At 36.5% G+C, this 14,904-nt stretch overlaps 1 long non-coding RNA gene across 1 annotated transcript in view; it reads right to left on the reverse strand.

Annotated features, from left to right (window-relative positions):
- Positions 1 to 14,904, reverse strand: part of LOC133225921 (uncharacterized) — a 56,998-nt gene continuing 42,094 nt past the window's right edge. Inside the window, exon 3 of the long non-coding RNA XR_009729320.1 lies at positions 1 to 168. This is a non-coding gene — a long non-coding RNA (uncharacterized LOC133225921). The remainder of the gene's footprint in view (positions 169 to 14,904) is intronic.

Below are 14,904 nucleotides of genomic sequence, written 5' to 3' on the forward strand. Positions count from 1 at the left end.
CAGTGCACGAATGTATTTTTAATTGTGTTGCAAAAATGAATTCCAGTGTCAGCATCTAAAAATGGTTCTAACACACTTGGGATCAGATTCTCAGCTAGTGTAAACTGGCACTGCTCCATTGACGTCAGTGGCATCTGCCTTTACACCAGCTGGCACCTGGCTGCTCATCTGGAAAAAAAAAGTAGAATGATCAGTTATGGGTTCTTATCACCTTTTCTATTTTGTTTTGTGTTCATATTTTTTATTAAACCTTTCTCAAGTGACAAATTTCCATGTTGTATTGACATTTCACCTGCAATATATTAGCACTAATACTAAATCTCAGTAAGTATTGACACTGCTGTGCTTCCACCAAAAGAATTTAAATCCAGTCGACTGTAGTTATTAGGGATTCAATTTACTCTTGGATGACTTTGAGTTATATGCTAGAAGTAAAAATTTCTGTGCAGCTACCAAGAGGAAGTAATTTTTCTGACAATGAGATGTGCTAATTTTTTTGTGGTCTTAAAAATGGCAAGAACAGAATCAAATAACCTTTACTATAATCCAAGACTCCTGTATTCTACAAACACTAACTGCACTTATTTCCACAGTGTGCTGGAGTATGGCATTGGCTCCTAATTACTAATGCAGTAATTCTAAGGCCAATGTTTTTCAAGAAATCCAACTAGACAATCACAATGTTTTCATGTTAACTTCAACCTATGGAAACATCACTCTAAACCTCTGCTGGAAAAAAAATGATGTTTTAGGGAGTATTTCACCATTTGCTGGAGTATGGCCATCTCTGAAGAAAAGTAGCAGCTGCATAACATCTTGAAGCAGCAGTGCATGCCAGCCTGAGACAGGAGGAAAAACTGTGATTGCCTTGTTTAAATTCTGCGTTCTACAAGACTGCTTTTTTGTACACTATGGCATTAAGAAATCTCAAGTTATACAGAATCATCCTAGTTCTTGCTCATGAAATAAGGCAGGGGGGTGGCATGAGGGGGTGGAATATGCTGGCACACCATAGAACAGATTTTTAGTTGAAATAATGAACACAGGACTATTTTAAAGTAAATCAAAACTTGTTTGACACAGCCATGGCACAGCAATCTGCAGTTCATTGAGTCCTATCAAAGTTCTGCTGGCCCAGAAACCAGTGCATCTCCAAGTATGCTAGTTTGTGTGTTTGTAGCTTTTGAATAAGATTTTTAGTAAGTCTGCTGTCCAAAAATTTACTGTGCTCTTGAAGTTAAACCCATCAGATAATATTACATGTTTATAGCACAGGCTATGAGGTGGGATGCTGATTAGCCAAGCTAATTTAGGAACAGAACAAATGTGAGAAGCAATGATATTAGTTCAATCAAATATTTGATTGCACTTCCAGAAATAATTTAATTGCAGAGTTCAAAACTATGCTTTGCCCATTAGAATTTTGCTTGATTAGTATTTTGCTACGTTTTGATATTAAAGGCACTTCCGAAACCAAATTTAATGTAAAAATATCCAAGGCAATACTGGCTTTTTGCTTACTGCTTTAGGCTTTTGTACCTCAATTGATATAAATTCTTACTCTTATTTAACAAATCATAGTTTCATTCATGTGTTCTAAACATACTTTTATATCTGACTTACTGAGCTTGGCTCTGCCTTTTATTACATCATGTTGTTAGTCCTGCTTGAAATTGTAATACAGGACTGCAGCACCGGACCTGTAAGCTTTGCTTTTTATTTAAAGCCAAGAAATTGGTGAATAAATTCTAATACTGCCTGCAGTTTCCCAGCCTTTTGGATGACAATTCTCCACTCCTTGTAACTGGAACACATTACTATTTATGGAAGATATGCACATATTTCAGTGTCCATAAATCATATGCAAACATCTGTTCTTTAGATCACTAGATGGAGTATGGTAAGTGCTTTTTACATTAATATCCATGAAGTAATGCTCACCTACTGACATTATGCTTAAACTTTAATGTTTTAGCAAACATTTCAGTAATTTATCTTTTCAGTCGGTCAAAGTCAAACCAGTAGAAATTGCAAGCACTCTGGCATGGAGTTCTGTGTGGCCTGTACCCAAAAAATATCAAGTGGAAGTTGTGTGACAGAGTGGTGTAGCTATTAAGAGCAACATGATCAATTCTGCTAAAACACAAGAGGTTCTGTTAGTAATTCTCTGTACTTGTTACTACCTTTGAAGGGTATTGCTTACCTTCCCTCTTCCTGTGATAGCCTTGTATGGGCATCTTTTACCTACTTGACAAATCTGGATTGTGTGTAGTGGTCTACCTTTTTGTTTTAGTGTTATGATCTATTTCCCATGTGATCCCACAGGCAAGATTCTAAAGCCCAGTAACTGAAGCTATCCTCAGAAAACATAGTACATGTGGAAACCAACACTTACATGCAAGTTAATGTAAGATGTGGGAAAGACAGTATTGTATGATAGGATGGGTGCTGGATGGGAAGGTAGAGGATAAGAGTTCTCTTATTCTGTCTTCAGTGTCAGTGTTTGTATCCCATTAAGTGTTCTCAGCATGTTTCCCATTTTGTGCTTTTTAAGCATTTATATATTTCAGACTGGATCCATTGATTGTTTTTCAACATTTCTTTTTGTCTTTGTATGTATTCTATGGTAATAGAGGCTTGATATTACGAGGTTAGATTTATAAATGTTAGTGTAACAACTGAGTTTTCATAGAGTGGAAGTATCTATGAAAATGGGGATTAAACATATTCTGTATTTCTACGTTATTGGATCCTTCTGTAGTCAAGTGTTAGAAAACGAAATGCAGCTTTTTACCTGCAGAAAATGGGCTGACTACTTGTACCTTTTTTACTAATCCTTTTTGCTCAAAAAAAAAAAAAAAACCAAAAACAACTCGAACTGCTTCAGCATGAATAGAGACCCCTGTCTTAGGATTTCTGAGTGTTTCAGTACAATGTGTATTTTGTCTTACACGTTCTTCACAGTGATCATATGAAATACATGTATTCAGAAAAACATGTTTGGGGGGTTTTAATATATATTAATTTGTGCTTTTGACTTCCTAAAATTATTTTTTTAATTTACCAGAAAAGGTGCTTCTTGAGCACAAGATACCTTAGGGATTCTGTATGTATCTGCATATCACTGCTGGAGCAGAGTGAAGTAGCAACTGGCTTCAACATCCCAACCCCCTCTTCTTTCTGAATCACCATAGGAACGGACTGCAAGAGTTGCCAAATTCAAATAATTATGGTCCTGCTGCACAAAGTTTCTTTTGATCAAGAGCAAGTCATTTGAACTCTAATGTTTAGTGGGTAATACTTACAGTCTCATAAAAGTGTAGTGATGGCTGATATCTCATAGTGCTTTGAACATGTGAAGTGCTATATAAACAATATAGGGCTATTGCACACAACTCAAGCTATTAGCATTTGAGGGACACTGCCCCAGGCCCTTAGAGGGGAAATAATGTCCTCACTGGGAAAGAGGCACCTTTTTGAGTTCTATCTGCTTCCAGATTATCGGGAGCTTTCTAGGTAGCATGTAAATATGAAGACGTATGGTGGGTTTGTTTTTTTTTTTTTTTTAATACTGTGCTTATTACACAGTAGCAGATACTAAATGAAGGTAGGCAGAATTCAGTTAGAACTGTGATTCTGAAAATGCAAGGATGGCAAATCATTGCCCATTTGCATTATTTCCTTTGCACTAATGCTCTAATTGTTTTTTGGCATTCTTATTTTTTTTTCCTTTGTGAAATTTCTGCATGCCGATCTACTTGTTGCTAACATACTCAGTATTTTTCATGTGTAACTTAAAACAGACGAGAGATGCCTCCTCTTTGTTCCTAAAAATATCACCGTACTTTACAGAAGTTGAACCACAAATGCAATTTGAGAATGTTGAACAGTCCATGGGTATCTGTGTATAAATGTTGCTCAAATCTTAATATATATTAATACAAGTTAAAAAACTAGTGGAGGGGTACTTTCTAAACTGCTGATTTAACATTTATTAGATCTGAAGGTGCTATTCAAATGGGGGAAGATCTTTTGATAAGATTGGTAGAATTGCCTGATTTGCTTTGAGTCTCCATCACACGTTTTATGTGCTCTGATAAAGGCTACTGCTTAGGATCCATCTTGCAATCACTGTAACATGCAGTCTGGGGTAGTAGAAAAGCTTATAGATATCTTCAGAGAGAAGAGGAAATTCCTTGAAATCTCTTCATGCCAGTCATTGCTCTAGTTGATAAATAAGACTGGTTTTGGTTCAGTGTTGGCAAAACATTCTTTTTGCTGGTGTAACTTATTTTCAATAGCAGAGACTATTCTAAAGAACTGCAGTTTTCTGCTTGCTTGCTTGTTTGTTTTTTTTTTTTTAGTGTCCTGAGCTAAGCTTTTAGACATGTTAAATGATGTAAACAAGTTTTAAATTTTTATTACTGTTATCTAGGAACAGCCATGCAAAACTAATACGCTATTGACTCAACCCTACAAAGCTCTGAAGAGAGAATAAGCTCAGATTTTGAAAGACTGGGCACACAGCTTAAGTATTTAGCATAGCAAACCCCATTGCAGTACAACTGCTTGTACTGGATCCAATGTTTTACAGCATAAATGCGAAGCATAATCCTGTGTATTCAGGGAGAAAATACCTAGTTATTTTACTAATTTCTGTTGTTGGGTTTTGTCTTTATAAAGACCAACATGAACTACTTCTCTGCCCTGGCAAAGTTATTTTTAAGTAATATATATTAATCTAAAGAAAAGTAGCCTGCAATAGATAGATACAAGAGTGTAGGAACTGTTACAAAAGCCTTCTATTTATTCTTCAAAACTGGTGCACCCTTAATAATTTTAATCTGCCTTTATTTTTGTGGTGCTCTCAACATCCTCTTCCTTGTCCCTGTTGAGCTCAGCTTCCCTTTGAAAAGCTCTTTGTGGTCCAGTGACCACTTTAAGCTTTCTATTGACAAAATTAAGCGGGACTCCTAATTTATTTTTCCAGCAGAAAGTGTGAGTTGAAAGCGGTCATTGGCCCAAAAACCTACAGTAAGAGCAAAGGTGGTTCTATTGGGAAGAGGGTGTGAAGTTTAGTTTCTTTCTCTCTGTCCTTCAATCCTTTTCTCTTGTTAACTTATAACCCTCTTGTTTCCTCCAGGGTTCCTGGAAAGTGTAGTTCCTACATCCCTCTCTGAGGTTTCCCTTTTCCAGCCCCACAACAGCAGGGATTGCCTTTTTGTATCCATCTGCTGCAGTAAGGAAGAGTAGGCCAAGAAGTAGTGCTTGGGACCTCTACTGAATCTGGTTTATGATTCCATATCCTGTGTCCCAAAGCTGTGGGAAGACTGAGACATTGGCAATAAAGTAAATGAATGAATGGGATGAGGGAATGCATATAGAGCAAAAGTGGTGATTATTGAACTGTTTGCTTTGCTTCATGTATGTTTTTGTGTTTTAACTATATATATAAATGCACATGCAGATGTAATTTAATGTGATGGAAGATAGAGAAATGTCTTTGATTTGGAGATTTAAAGGGATCAGAATTGTATATGTGCAACATCCAAAAGGCTCAAACAAAATAAAGACACCACGGGGTCTTGCCTTTCTGCAGTAGTACCTAATACATTTAAATACATAACCTGTAATTAATTCATATTTTTGGAGTAAGTGGATGGCATTTTATGTAGTCTATACCTTCTCTAGGAATCTCTAGAGACCTGGTATTACCATCTCAGTAACAAGTCCTAATCAACAAATCGTGATGTGAACAGTCACGAGTGTCTGGCTATTTTGAGAAGTTTTGTTTCTGCATTGGTGCCTTCTTAGATTTAGAAACCCTTTCTTTAGGGTACCTACAGATTTTTCTTGCTCAAAGGTAAGCAGGCAGTTTGAGGCTCTCATTAAAATTTTTGTGCTGCTTGAAGGTGTTCTGCTTGTACTTTTCTTTAGAAAAATCTGGATGAAACTCCATTTGTTAGGAAGGTTCCATTGCTTAAGTCCTGTGGTAATTCTACTCCGAACACCTAATGTGGAGACATTATGCTGGCTTTTAGCAGATAGGGTGGATTTCATTCTTGGTGAATATGACCCAGGTGCTAAAAAGCTATAGCTGAAAGTGCTAGGTTAAAAGCACAAGTCAGCTAGGTACATAAATATTACATGGCTGTATCTTTAATGGGTTCCTGTTGTAGACTTGGTTTGTTTAAAGATTTCCATAACCCTGCTGATTTATTGCATCTTTTCTAGAAGTATGCTGTTAGCAGGAAATTCAGTTGAAGCACTTTCAATCATGTTGGAGGATCATTATACTTTCACTTGAATAACTAATTAGTTGCAAGAAATTAACCACTGCTGTTTAGCACAAAAACACTTCCAAGAAGGGCTTTCTTTTTTTGTTGTGGAAAATAACCTCAGGCACTTGAGGAGGTAGGCAGAAGGGAGCAATAATGATCCTGCTGTCTTTTAATATAACTTTTGTTTTCAGTTCAACCTGGTAACCAGCAGGCAGCATAGTTGTCTGAATAGGGCACTGCACTTGGACTTGGGATGAATATGTTCTAATCTTGATGGTCCCGTGGTTTAAGGTTCCAAATGCTGTCCCTTAAGGCTGTGGGAGACAGAATGAGACTGAGAAAGAAACAACTTCATGAATTGGAAGGAAGGAATAACATAATATGACCAAAGAAAGGATTTAACCAGTCCGTTCATGTCTCTGGAACTTATTTTTCTTGTTGTGAAATGTGGATCATGCTTAATTGGCATATGAGGGTCTAGTCTGAGTGTCTTGTGTAAGAGCTCATTATTACTGTCATATGCTGTTCAGAGCACTGCTAATGAAATGCAAGAGACAATGAAGTGAGGAAGGAGAATAAAGGAGAACTAGAATACTTAGCATTTTGCCCCACCTTTCCTAGGGCAAAAACTGGAAGGAAGTTGAAAAACAATTGTTTGAGATCTTGGTTCTTTTCTAATATAAAAAATCACTTTAATAAGGCAATAAGAGGAACAAATCCTGGTCACTTTTTTCTCTGGAACTGCAATTTCAGCCCTGCTATTGGAAAAAAAAAATATAAAATATACTTTCAAATTATAAAGTAACATCATGCATCTGTAAATCAATTGTCACCTTTCAGTCTTCTCTATTGCAGAAGCTGTGAGTTCTTCAAGTATTTGGACAAAAAGGAGTAATGTTCAGTAACATGAGAGCAAAAGGGAGAGAAATTTACTGGTATTTCTTCCTCTGCCCTGCCTTTTATTTGCCCATACTTGCAACATTAGAAAGTTAAGTCTTCAATATTTGTATCCGAGATGCGGTAATACAGAAATGCTGGGGATTATTCAGTGAAAATATGGAGTGGGCTACTGTAGTCATGACAAACTCCTCCTGAATATAAAAAGTAAGGGTAGCACTACCCCAGTACTATAATACTTGTAACAGTTTTTCCCCTCTCTCTTGTTCATTGCCTTCTTTCCAATGCTTACATTCAACCACCTGTTTTGGGTACCTGAATGTTAGGATCAGAATCATTCAGGTGTTTATGATTATACTGGATTATCTGCATAATATAAGTATCTTCTGACAATATTTACATAAGCCTGGTACTTGGTGGATGGGGGTTATTTGTGTCGTGTGTCCCCCCCTTTTTTTTATATTTAATATTTTTTTTAGTATATGAGAATACAAGAGAGAAGCTCATATTTGGCTTTTTTTTTAGGAGGGGGAGGAGGGGAGAAGGGAAGGTTTGCATATGTGCGTGCCAGGAAATCTAATTTCATGCGGAAGAGAATAGCAGAGCTGAGCTCTAGAAAGAGGACATGAGCAATGCCATAACATCTACAAACAAAGATTATTGAGCTATAGGGCAAGTAACTAGATTGGGCATGCTCCCACTAAAAAATTGGTTGCAAACAAGCGGCCAAGAGCGTGTGTGTTTACACATGTGCGAGTCACTCTGCTTTAGGATAGCTGTGCTTAAGAGCTCATCAGGACACAGTGAGAAGGACTTAGTGCAAGTGCTTTACTATTTTCTAGGAAGCTACATACCAGGTTTTTTTAAACCAGTATGTTACCTTGAAATTGCATGCAGCGATCTTCAAGAGGACCAAGGAATTTTAAAAGATCCTCTCCCTTGACAATCAGTGGCATTTCTGCTAAAAATTCTCGTGGTTTTTGTCCATCACTGAAAAGTGCGATCTGACTACAAGAGTATCATAGAAATGTGCTAAATTCAATGCACTGTATCTTTGAAGACTATGCAGTAGCCTAAAATTCTTTTAGTTTTAGTATCTGTGGCTTATCCAAACTGTACACACTCACACTTTGTAGTAATTACAGTTGAATAACATAACTGAATATAAATCCATTGACATCCAAGTTATAGGCTGTTGACAGATGTCTCAATTTTCCATTCTTTTTTTTTTTTGAACATGTTTTCTGGTTTGCCCTTGTTACCTAATTTTGTTTTACTTGCTCTTCCATTTTGATCTGCAACTGTACAATGAGCTTAATGTGTCTTCAGATAACAGGTGTTAACTCTCTGAGAGTAGCTTCAAACTTCATTTTGGACTTCTGTCTGCAGTTCAGATTGTGGTCATCTGAGTTCTTACTCAGATCTAAATTTGAAATTCCTTCCTACTTGGACACTTTAATTCATGCCACACTAAATACTGACTTGCTAATATTCAGTTATCAACTGTCCCTTTGCCATGGAAAATATATGGTCCTTTATAATCTTGTATAATCAAACGAAGTGGAAAATACGTAGTCTAAAAAAACATAAATACCTGGAGTGAAAAAAATGTAAGACTCTTCTTTAAAAACAAACAAAACACCTTTGCAATACAATTAAAACAAATAGGCAACAATGTCTTGTATGTACACTTAAGTTATTGGATGAAAACACACAATGCAAAGGCAGATCATGAATAAATCAACAGCAGAGTAAACCTAGACCTCCTTACTGAGAAAATGGGTCTATACAGACTGAGTACGTTAAGCCAAGACACTGAGGGAGAGGCAGAAAATTTCACTTTAAGGATCACTTTTTGGGAAAAAGCATATAATTATGTTCCATTCTTTCCATTAGGAAGCTCTGATGTATTAGTTGTGTGTAAATGTAGCGAACTTTCTATTTCAGTATCTGCACACACATGTAGTTGAAAAGACCAAGTAGATGATGAAGTGAGTTGGGTTGGTCATGGATTTGAGAATCCTTGCTTTGATTGGGCCTATGTTGAGTAAATCAGATGTGAAGGGATTAGCTCCTGAGGCATGTTCCAGGTGATTTCAGACAAATGAATAGTTTAACTGTGCAAACTGAAAAAGAAAAAACATTCCAAATTGGAGAGAGTATGCTTGCTTGCCTCATACAGTCCAAAGATGGGGTTTTTAACCTTTTTCCTCTTTTCTCTTCTCAACTGATGACATAAATCAGTTTTGTCTTCCTTTTTGCTTTCCCAAGGTGCAAGTCTGTAAACATGTTTTTATGCTGATGAATAAATATGATTCTTGAAAACTTCACAGCGCATGAGCATTCAAAGTTCGTACATCTCATTGATTCAATTTTGGCATTCAGTAGCAAACCATGGCTGCTATTCTCAAACTGTCAGCAGTTTTCCCTGCAGCGCTGGAAGGTAGTTGGTGAACTGGAGTTTCTATAGTTCAAAATTCCTCAAGTGTAATGAATGAGTATAAATTCACTATTTTTCTAATTACACTGACTCATTGGAGTTACTACAGCTCTGAGTGGAAATAAGGATAGTTTTATTGTTAAAAAAATCTGTACTTCACATATTATACAATGTCTCATAAAAATTAAGTCTGCAGGCTTCTTTATGCGTGACATGTTTGATATTTATTATAGATATTTGTCAGAGATGCATAGTCAGAAGCTGAATGATGAACAGGGTCTGCATTCTCTTGACTTTGGCATTCGGCCGGGGTTGGTTTTTTATCACTACTTTATTTCTTTCTTTATTTTTATTTTTTTAAAAGGAAAACAAAAAGAAAAAAAGGTGTGTGGGGAAGGAATAATGTAGTGCTGCAGCTTAGGACTTACTCATTCTCACTCTTGTGCTTTCTGTAGCACTAGTATCAACTATTCAATCAGCGTCTTTGTAAAGCATCTACCAGGCTGCCAGATTCCTGATGCAGAGAAGCTAGATGGTGCCAGAAATCAGTCATTCTGTGCTAAATATTGCTGCTGGCTCCACTCCCTGTCTCTCAGAGTCTATAGAAGTCTAATCTTCTGTTCCTCAGAGAAAAGATGGCAGGAATTAAAAACACCATCTGAAGATGCTGTTATGTAACAAATGTCTTGCCATCCTGCATGGTTAAGGAGTTAAACTGGTCTCTAGTCTCAAGTGGTAGCAAGGCCCTATTTTGTTTCTTTTTGGTGTCTTATATTGCATGGAATGCTTTGCTTTGATGCACAGCTACTGTGTATTTGTCATTGAGTTCTTTGCTTGCCAAGACTTCAGTTTAGTCAATTTAGAAATTCTTCTATTTTAAACAAAGTGCTTTGCTGCCAATCAGTCTAAACATCAATGCTAAACTGCCTTGGACATGCACAGAAGGCTAGCCAGGAGAATACCTATAAAGCAGTTTAGCTACCTCCAACTTTCACCACCCACATGATGCCTGTACAGAATTGGCACACTGAAAATTAAAATGGTATAGTGTTAAAGATAAACTTGGAAAAAATAATGCTGAAGCTAATGTGCAAACAAAGCCTTTCAGAATTGAAATGCATCTTCATGGCATTTCCAATTTTTATAGAATCCAGGGATCTTTCCAGAAATACCAAGTGGCATTTGATTGTATAAGAAAGAATAGGATGAATTTTATAATCGCCCTTTCAATATGCAAATAATTTTTAATACTAATTTAAACTAATCATTACAAAATTAGCCTAGTGTAAATGAGATCAAGCTGCATCGTTTTGCTTAAACATGTTGCACAGCTGACTTAGGTGCTTAAGTAGCACATAGTACCTACATTAAAAATGTGAATCTTCAAAAGCTTTTATTCAGTGCTTATCTCACTGTGGAAGTGCCCAGATCCCCCAGCAATCAAATGCTTGCCAAAGGCCAAGCTGGCCTTATTTCAGCATGTCTTGCACAACAGGCTGAAGAAGCATGTGGTTCTGTTCCCCTGTGCTTTCTGCTTCTATGAGCAGCCATTGGAGCAAATACTAAAGACAAGGGAAGTTAGTATCTCAATTAACGAGCTGTGGCTGAGCATTTTCTCTATTGCTATTTGAATATTTAATTGCTCTTTGCAAATTGTGAAAGCTCATTGAGGAGATGTTTGAGAACATCTCTCAATTAGGATATCTGGTCACAAGTAGGGGGAGGGTTGTATTCAAAATCCCATTGGTAAAGTTGGAATTTGAATCCAGGTCTTCCAGACCCTGGGTAGTAAGCTATTACATGAGAGGGAGGCAGTAAAAATGAGTGTGACCTTGTCAGATAGGAGTATTTTCACTGCCAAGAAGCAGTTCTTGGTCATATTGTTGTACTGGCAACAACATTAAAACCAAAGTTTCAAGGTGCTGTTCCAGGCCTGTTAATCTAACCATTCTCCCACCTGATTGAGGAGCATTCTTTTCAACCTGTGAATTTCTGAGAGTCCTTTTACATTTGTAGTTTCTTAAGCTCTCTCTCTCTCTCTCTAAATATAAATATATATATAAACATTATATATATTTATATATATATATAAAAATATATTACATACCTGCCTAGATATAAATCTTTGGATATTTTTGGTATAGATCCTTGGAAGATAACTTCAACATTTATTATTTCTGTGACTTTGGCCCTTTGGTTGCCTTAATCTATCTTTAGGGCTTCTTATTTTCTGCCCTCCCTCTCATTAGGAGAGGGATGTCATGATTGTGAGTTTTGGTTGACTCCTCTTATTTTTAACTAAAAGGCTGACATATTGTTGGCTGGATATTCTTTCTTCCTAGGCCCTAATGGTATTGCTCGTTCTACTGAAGTGACAGTTCCTGCATGATGTGTAACACAGCGCAGCCAGGAAATTACACAGGATATGTCTTCTCCACCTTGATAACTCTCCAGGAAGAGGTTTAGCAGGTAAGATAGAGCCACAAAGTCTGTTTCCATTATCAAAAGATTTAGCTTCAGTTACTAATTCTGGAAATTTAGTGAATGAACCTAGTATTTGTGCGTGTGACTTTGACAGTTGAAAATGTTGACATATGAGTTTCAGGGTCTGAGAAAGATATATATATATATATGTATATATATATATTTTTTTTTAGAATGCCAAGTAACTTTTAGTTAAGCCACACTGAAAGTAAACCTGAGAAGACAAAAGGAAATAATATTCATTATGTGCTAAACTGTAGAGTTTATTTATTAATTTGCCAGCAAGTAGTTGAATGGCCCAGACGGAAACAGAAGTCTTGTATATTAAAGTTCTTTTCTGCAGTTAAAATGATGGGAAACACCTCTGAGAGATTTCTTGTTTTAAAATGTCAATGTGGAGACTTGCTAATGCGAGCAATGTGTCACTTTCAAGGCAGTTTGTTTTCTGTGTTAAAAAAAAAGGGGTTTGATAACCTTAATTTTGATAATGTTATGATTGACCCTTACTGTATGGGAGTCTTAAGCCTTGCTTATCTACAAAGTCAAACTTTAAAATGTGTGAAACAGGTTTTTCTGCTCTGAGTATGCCAGCTAGAGTTTGTCTTAAAAAGTGTGTGTGTGGATTCCTTTTCAGATGAGAACTTTTTAAGAAGGGATTTTAATTTCAATTGACTTTGGAAGTAGTTAACTGTGTTTTAAGCTTCCTTATCCACATTCACCTGCTTAAGTATGTTGTTAGGCTGCTTTAGAAACTTTTTGCTGATACTGTTTTTTGCTTGTTATTCAGATGATCAGGTAACTGAAAATAATCTAGTTCTCTCCAATTGCCTTTGGGGATACTTGGGAAAATTAATTGTAAAAATGTACTATAGTATGAATCTTCTCTTGCATTTGATTTTTCAGTAGTTAATTTGAGAAAATGAAGGAGAACAAATGTTGCTTATGTAAAACAAATGCAGAAGCATAGAAAACATGCCTATTCTTGTAAGAGGTGTGGTGTGCAATAGCTTATGATGAGGTGCAGTTGAAGTGCTGTTATGACTAAGATAGATGCTGCTTCATACAAGTCTGGTAGTGCTACTGTGTGTTTCTTCCTTTCATTTTCCCTGCTTCTTTTTCTGCCATTTGCAGTACTGCCTTTATATCTTCACTTCATGGGGGAAGAATAGTTTATGGGGGAATACTAGTTGGCAACAGAAGCGTGCTTCCGGTTGGACTTTAATGATACAATGCAGAAATATGTTGCAGAAATACACTGCAAGAAGGAAAAAAGGGAAATAATAACCTCAGGAGCTATTCTGTTGTGATTTGTGGCAAGGTAGATTGCATTGCAAGGGGTTACGTGTCTGTGACTTCTGACAAGTCAGTAATTATAAACTGAAGATAACGTAGTGAGCTACTTATATAATTTCTTGTTAAACTTGACATGGATATTCACTTGAGGTGTAATTCTGTTTAGATTTGTCTTTTTCATCATACTGTATTCACATTGTTTCCTGGTTTTCTGAAGTCTGGGGGGAAGGAATTGAAAAGCTTGTTCTAGGTCAGCCAATAGAGGCATTTTTCTCAGGACTAGGATGCAGGCATAGGTGTTGTTAGGGGTTTTGGAAGTTGTTTGGGGTTGGTTTTGATTTCTTTGCTCCTGAAGTATTGCTCTCAATATTTCTTCCAAACAATAATGGAAAAAAAAATGCTCTATCTGCCAGGTACATGATTAAAATGTGTAATTAATTTCATTAAAAATTTTGCATCTTGAAAAGAGGTGTCTGGATGAGCTGAGCAAAATAAGTCGCAGATTATGTTAATTCATGTTAACTCCAGAGAGTGTCTATGGCAGATATTTGATTATAAAAGTAATAATTAAAGTGATATGGAAACTCTCTGCTCTCTACTGTGGTAACTTAAATTTTACCCTTTTTTATTTTCATATCATTAAATTTACACCAATATTAAAAGATACATATGTACAGTATCCCTGCTACAAGTTTCTCTATAGCCCTTTGCATGGGTGATAAGCAGTGAAAAGCCCAGTGTCGACACATAGCTTCTATGTTATTGTTCCCTTCAGTCCCATCACATCTTTTGTCTCTGAATATTGGTGCTTGCTACTTGACTATGTAAAAAAATTAACTATATATGGCTGACTTTTTGAATATACAAATTGGGTATTATAGGTAGTTGTGCTACACCTGCACACAATTTGAAAAATGGAACAAGGTGAGGAAATAATTTAGGGAAAACGGACAAAAAGGTCTTAAATACTTAAAACAAATGAGTGCAAAGGTATTTTATCAGGAAATTAAAAATTTGGTCGCTGAATGTGACTAAATGTAAGCAGGTTTGAATAAAGGGGAATGTGTTCTAGTGTTTCTCCAGTAAGCTCTTTTATCTTAAACCTGAAACACAAATTACAGCCAGGTAGTGTTTAAGCATTAAGTAAAGCTTTCACATAAACCCACATCTTTTCAAGCAGGTGTCCGAAAAGACTACTTAATATTTTTACCCTTTTAAGGCCAGAGATCAAAATCTTTATTGAACCAACTAAAGGAGGCAAACTCTGTGGAAGATCACAAGTTCTTAAGTCCTCAAATCTAGTTTCTTTTAATAACTATTTTGGGGATAAGGGTGTTGTCATATTGACTTATAAATACTGAGTTATTCCAGGGGCAGGTACTCAGCTCTCAATCAAGACAAATGGGAATTTGTATGCTGGCTTTTAGAGTTGAATTTAGGCAAGGCGAAGTACTTCAGTTCCAGGAGGATTTTTCAGATCAAATTGCCAGAGCAAGCCATCAGTACTTG

This window comes from Neopsephotus bourkii, unplaced genomic scaffold (genome assembly GCF_033783945.1).
Source record: "Neopsephotus bourkii isolate Nb327-2 ecotype Australia unplaced genomic scaffold, CSIRO-AGI_Nbou_v1 NB_1768, whole genome shotgun sequence".
Taxonomy (NCBI): Eukaryota; Metazoa; Chordata; class Aves; order Psittaciformes; family Psittacidae; genus Neopsephotus; species Neopsephotus bourkii.